The 5262-nt window shown below is 42.7% G+C and overlaps 1 non-coding gene across 1 annotated transcript; it reads left to right on the top strand.

Moving 5' to 3' along the window:
* The first annotated feature begins 4270 nt into the window (after positions 1-4270).
* Positions 4271-4374, top strand: LOC112780239 (small nucleolar RNA R71). Its single transcript, XR_003191091.1, has one exon. It is a non-coding gene; the product is annotated as a small nucleolar RNA R71 (small nucleolar RNA).
* Positions 4375-5262: the final 888 nt, after the last annotated feature.

The raw sequence follows: 5262 nt of genomic DNA, 5'->3' as shown, positions 1-5262 counted from the left end.
AGTGTAGATGATGCATATTAGTGGTCATGTAGTTCAACTCGGCTTGAGTGTTTACATAGAACTCCTCCCTATGTAGTTGCCTTCCTTCATTGAGTACACTGAACTCATTGAAAGTTTTCATTTGGGCTATCTGTCGCTGGTTGAGCTCTTGCAAGTGCTTCTCTTGAATCTCTTGCTTCTCATTCACTTGGTTGATGGCTTGAGTGAGCTGGGAGTATTGTTCCTGCTGCTGCTCCATTTGTTGTTTTTGCCATGCTTCCTGTTGACTCAGCCGGTTCAGTATTTGTTCTTGTCCTTCCATATGTCTCTGTCCTAAATCTTCAATGGCTCTTAGAAGGTGAGTCATATTCAAGTTGGCTGGGTTATGATGCTCTTCTTGTTGATATTCTTCCTGATGGTATTCTTCTTGATGAGCTCCTTCCTGGGCCCTTTGCCTTCCTATATGTGGCCTTCTTAGTTGCTGAGCCGGTGTGGTATAGACCATTCGCTCGAGTGTGACTGGCCTCCCTGGGTTCACCCAGTCTGGGCTGCTGTCCTCAAATATTACCTTGGCCTTGTTGCACAAGCGGAGAATGGTGCTGGGGTATCAAAGTCTGGCACTTGAGTCAGCTTTCTCAGCTGACTCTTGAATCCCTTCGACAATGAGCTCATGCACTTTGATTTCCCCACCTTGTACTAAGCATTGTACCATAGTGGCTCGATTGATGTTGACCTCTGAATTATTAGCAGCTGGTAGGATGGACCTCCTTACAAGCTCAAACCACCCTTTAGCCTCAAGGTGAAGGTCTCCCCTTTTTATGAATTTTGGTCTCCCATCTGAATACCTCTCTCAGTCAGCGGCTATGACATAGATATCTGATGCTATCTCTGAAAGCTCATCCTTATCGGGGCTTCTACTTATCCTTGCCTGATAACTCTCCTCATCAAAATGAGGTGATTTCAAGTGAAGAGCTCTTGTTATGGCACTTGGGCTGAAGTCCACCTCCCTTCCTCTCACATAGCTTTTGAAGGTTGGGGCTTTGGTCTTATCCTCTCTAACTGCATTTGCATAGAATTCTTTGATGAGGTTTCCATTAATCTTCCCCTCTGGACTGGTGAGCAATTGCCACCCCCTCTGTTCGATTTTTCTCCAAATCTGTGGTGATTCATTGGCGTTGATTTGGAAGATTAATTCTGGCAATATCCTTCTGGTACTTATCCGCTCAAATTCATGCTCATGAAAGGCAGTCTTGAATCTCTTGTCATCAAAAGGAGCACTCTCCATAGGCCCCTTCCTCTTTAGCCTCTTTGAGCTTGATGATGCCATGGCTTGAATTGTTGTTTGAGGGGGTTTGAGGCTTCGGATAGATGAAGAGAGGGTTGGTTAAGCAATTTGTGATGAAGGGTTTAGTGTGCCAATAGAAGTGTGGAGAGTGGGGATTTGAATGTGAGGAGTGAGCATGCACTACGGTTCACTTATATAAGAAAATCATGAGTGGATGAAGGGTGTGGATTGCATGAATATTTACTAGATGAACGGATGGGGTTGTGTATGAAGGGAAGACAAGGATCATCACTTTAATGAGAGTGATTGGTTCGTTCTTCAAGGGTCTTCTTTCTCCAATGTTGCATGGCAGCGTTTCCCCATGTGTTCCTTCTTGAGACATGTGTGTAGTGCTCTTCATTAAGTGGCGAAATCTCCCCCAATTAATTGTCCAATCAATCCCTTTTCATACGTCTTTTCCTTTCCTATAAAGATTTGAATTAAGAAAATTAATATCATAAAAAAAATTAAACTCTACGGCTAGAATAAAATGAAAGAAAGAATTTGATTGTTAGTTTATGAATTCCAACTAACTAACTAACTATTGGTGGGTCCTTATATGCATTTTGGTGGCACCATGGGGTGACACCAAACTTAGTTTGAAGCAATGTGATGAAAAGTTTTGTTCAAAGCTTCCAAGACTAGCATGCATCTTGGTTTGCTTTGAACACCAAACTTGTTCTTCACTATATACTGCATGATAAAGACTTCACCAAGTGTTTGTCAGGTTTGGGTTGAAATCATAAAGATTGACTTATTCATTATCATCTGAAAGAATATAAAACATGGGTTGCCTCCCATGAAGCGCTTCTTTAGCGTCACTAGCTTGACGTTTTTCTTTCATCACGGTGGTTGGTAGTGCTTAAAGTCCTCCCCTCTTGCTGTGGACTTGTATCCATTGGTTGGATCAATGATCTCCACATGTTCCAGGGAAAGAACTCTGTTGATAGTGAAGACCTTGGGTAATTAAGATGGCACAGTAGGGAGATTAGGGGGAATATCTGGGAAGTAGGCTGAGACAACTCTATCCCCTGGAGAGAAGTCTTCCGTAGGGATCTTCTTGTTCCTCCATCTCCTTGGTACCTTCTTCATTATTTCTTTTGAGGTTGCCTTCCCCTTGGTGACCTCTTTTCTCCAAGGAGTTGTGATGCTGTCTTCACCTGCCTCTAGAGGTTTGGGTTCCTCCAACTTTTTCTTAAGCTGTGGCAATTGCTGTTTTCCTTGTTTGTCAGTTAAGGGGGTCTCAAAATGAACTGGCTGTGCTTCAGTGCTTGTTTCCTCCTTCAGTGTCCCATTATCATTTATGCTTAGTTCCTTGTCCTCTTGAGCTGTTTCTTGTGAGAGTTTGAAAACATTGAAGCTGAGTCGTTCATCATGGATTCTCAATATTAGCTCCCATTTCTCTACATCGATAAGTGCTCTGGCCGTAGCTAGAAATGGTCTTCCCAATATGATTGGGTGAGTGTGACTTTCTTCCATGTCCAGAATGACAAAGTCTGTTGGGAGAAAGTACTTCCCAACCTTTAGCAACACATTTTCCACCATTCTTATTGCTTGCTTTTGAGTTTTGTCAGCCAGTCTGATAATGACATCTGTGGGCATTATCTCATTGATCTGCAGCCTCTTCACCAGGGATAAGGGCAGTAAGTTGATGCTGGCCCCTAAATCGCATAGTGCTCTGTCGAACATATTTTCACCTATGGCACAAGGGATATGAAAACTTCCTGGGTCTCTTCTTTTTGTAGGCAACTCAGGTTGAATAAGGGCACTACATTCCTTGTTCATCACTATAGTCTGCCCTCCCTTGAGTGAGCTTTTTCTGGGAAGAAGTTCCTTCATATACTTAATGAATGCAGGCATTTGTTGGATTGCCTTGATGAATGGTATGTTCACATGCAGAGATGCAAATAAGTCTAGGAACCTTGAGTATATTCTTTTTCCCACAGCACCATTGAGCAGTTGAGGGAATGGTGCATAGAGCTTCAGCAGCTCTTGTTGTGAGATTTCTGGTTCTTTATGATCTCTATCCTCCTCCTTTGTTGAGTTGTCTTCAGGTTGTTTGCACATTTTGCCTTGCTTGTCTTCAATCTCTTGATCACTTGTAGTGACCATTTTGCAATCTTCCCATCTTACTTTCTTTGCTTCTCCCTTGGGGTTTTTCTCAGTGTCACTAGGGAAGCTATCAGTAGGTTTGGAAATCTTCTCAGCTAAATATTCCACCTGGAATTCCATCTTCCTAATGGTTTCTCCCTGGTTCTTAATATTGGCTCGCACCTCCTCTTTGAACACCTTATTTTCTTGAATCTCTTGGCATATTCCTTCAAGTAAGGCTTCAATCTTAGAGAGCCTGTCATCAATTGATGAGTGGTTCAGAGCAGATGTGCTGTTTTGGTTTTGATAAGTATGTGGAGAAGTGTTGTTGTGGGGTGTTGAGATGTCCTCTGGGTGAATTGTTGGTGAGCTGCATTGTTGTTGGAGTTGTAACGTCTCTAGTCTTGGTTTTGATCTTGCTCACTTCCCCACCCAAAGTTCGGGTGATTTCTCCATCCAGGGTTGTAAGTCTTGGAGTATGGATCATAGTTTTTCCTTGGTGAATTCCCAATGTAGTTGGCTTGCTCCTGACTCCCTTCTGCTTCTTGGTTTACTCCTTCTTGTGTTGTTGATGAAGTGGAGATTGCTGCTACTTGGTTCATCTCCATCTTCTTGGTGAGGTCAGCCAGCTACTGGGTAATGAGCTTGTTTTGGGCCAACAGAGCGTCTACATTGTTTAGCTCCATCACTCCTCTTGTGTTCCCTCTTTCAGAAGCATAGAAGTAGTCGTTTTCTGCTACTGTTTCAATAACATCTATGGCTTCCTCAATGGTCTTCTTCTTGTTCAAGGACCCTCCAGATGAATGGTCTACTGCCTTCTTTGACTCATAAGAGAGCCCTTCATAGAAAATGTGCAGCTGGACCCATTCGTTGAACATGTCAGGTGGACACCTCCTTGTTAAGTCTTTAAACCTCTCCCATGCTTCATATAGAGTCTCACCATCCTGTTGCCTAAAGGTTTGAACCTCAGCTCTCAGCCTATTGATTCGTTGAGGAGGGTAGAATCTTGCTAAGAATTTGTTCACCACATCCTCCCAAGTTGTCAAGCTCTCACTTGGGAAGGATTCCAGCCACTTGGCTGCCTTGTCTCTTAGTGAGAAGGGAAATAAGAGCAATCTATAGGCGTCAGGATGAACGCCATTAGATTTCACTGTGTCACATATTCTCAGGAAGGTGGTCAAATGTTGGTTGGGATCTTCTTGAACACCTCCTCCAAACGAACAGTTGTTCTGAACAAGGGTGATGAGCTGTGGTTTAAGTTCAAAGTTGTTGGCATGGATTGTTGGCTTTTGGATGCTACTTCCACAATTCCCTGGGTTTGGATTAATGTAAGAGCCCAAAACTCTTCTATCCTCCCCAGCATGATTTGCTCCACCTCCTCTGCCATGGTTGTGAGTCTCTTCTTCATGATGATTTTCCATGTTTTCTTCCATGTTTGGTTCAAAGTATTCCTCAAACTGTTCCTCTTCTTCTTCAGCACCAACTACTCATTTTCCTCTTGCCTCCCTCCTTAGTCTAAGGAAGGTTCTCTCTGGTTCAGAATCAAAGGAAGCTGAAGCCCCGCTTCTTCTCCCTGTCATACAACCAACAAGTACAAGCAGAGAATATAGGTGCAGACAGTATTTGTGTCAGAATTGATGTTAGTTGTGGGTGATGCAATATATCAAACAGTTAGTGGGTTAGCAAATAGAATTGAAAATAACAAAGAAAAAAAAACGAGTAGATGGAGAAGGGAAGAAGTTTAGCTAAAACAAAAAGTAAATCACTCAAACAGAAAAATAAAATTCACAAAATAAAATGCTCAATCTAGTGATCTTCCAATCTAATCATTGTTGATGCACAATCAATCCCCGGCAACGGCGCCATAA

Source organism: Arachis hypogaea, chromosome 19 (assembly GCF_003086295.3).
Source record: "Arachis hypogaea cultivar Tifrunner chromosome 19, arahy.Tifrunner.gnm2.J5K5, whole genome shotgun sequence".
NCBI classification, from domain to species: Eukaryota; Viridiplantae; Streptophyta; class Magnoliopsida; order Fabales; family Fabaceae; genus Arachis; species Arachis hypogaea.
This window is presented reverse-complemented; position numbering and strand designations above follow the sequence as displayed.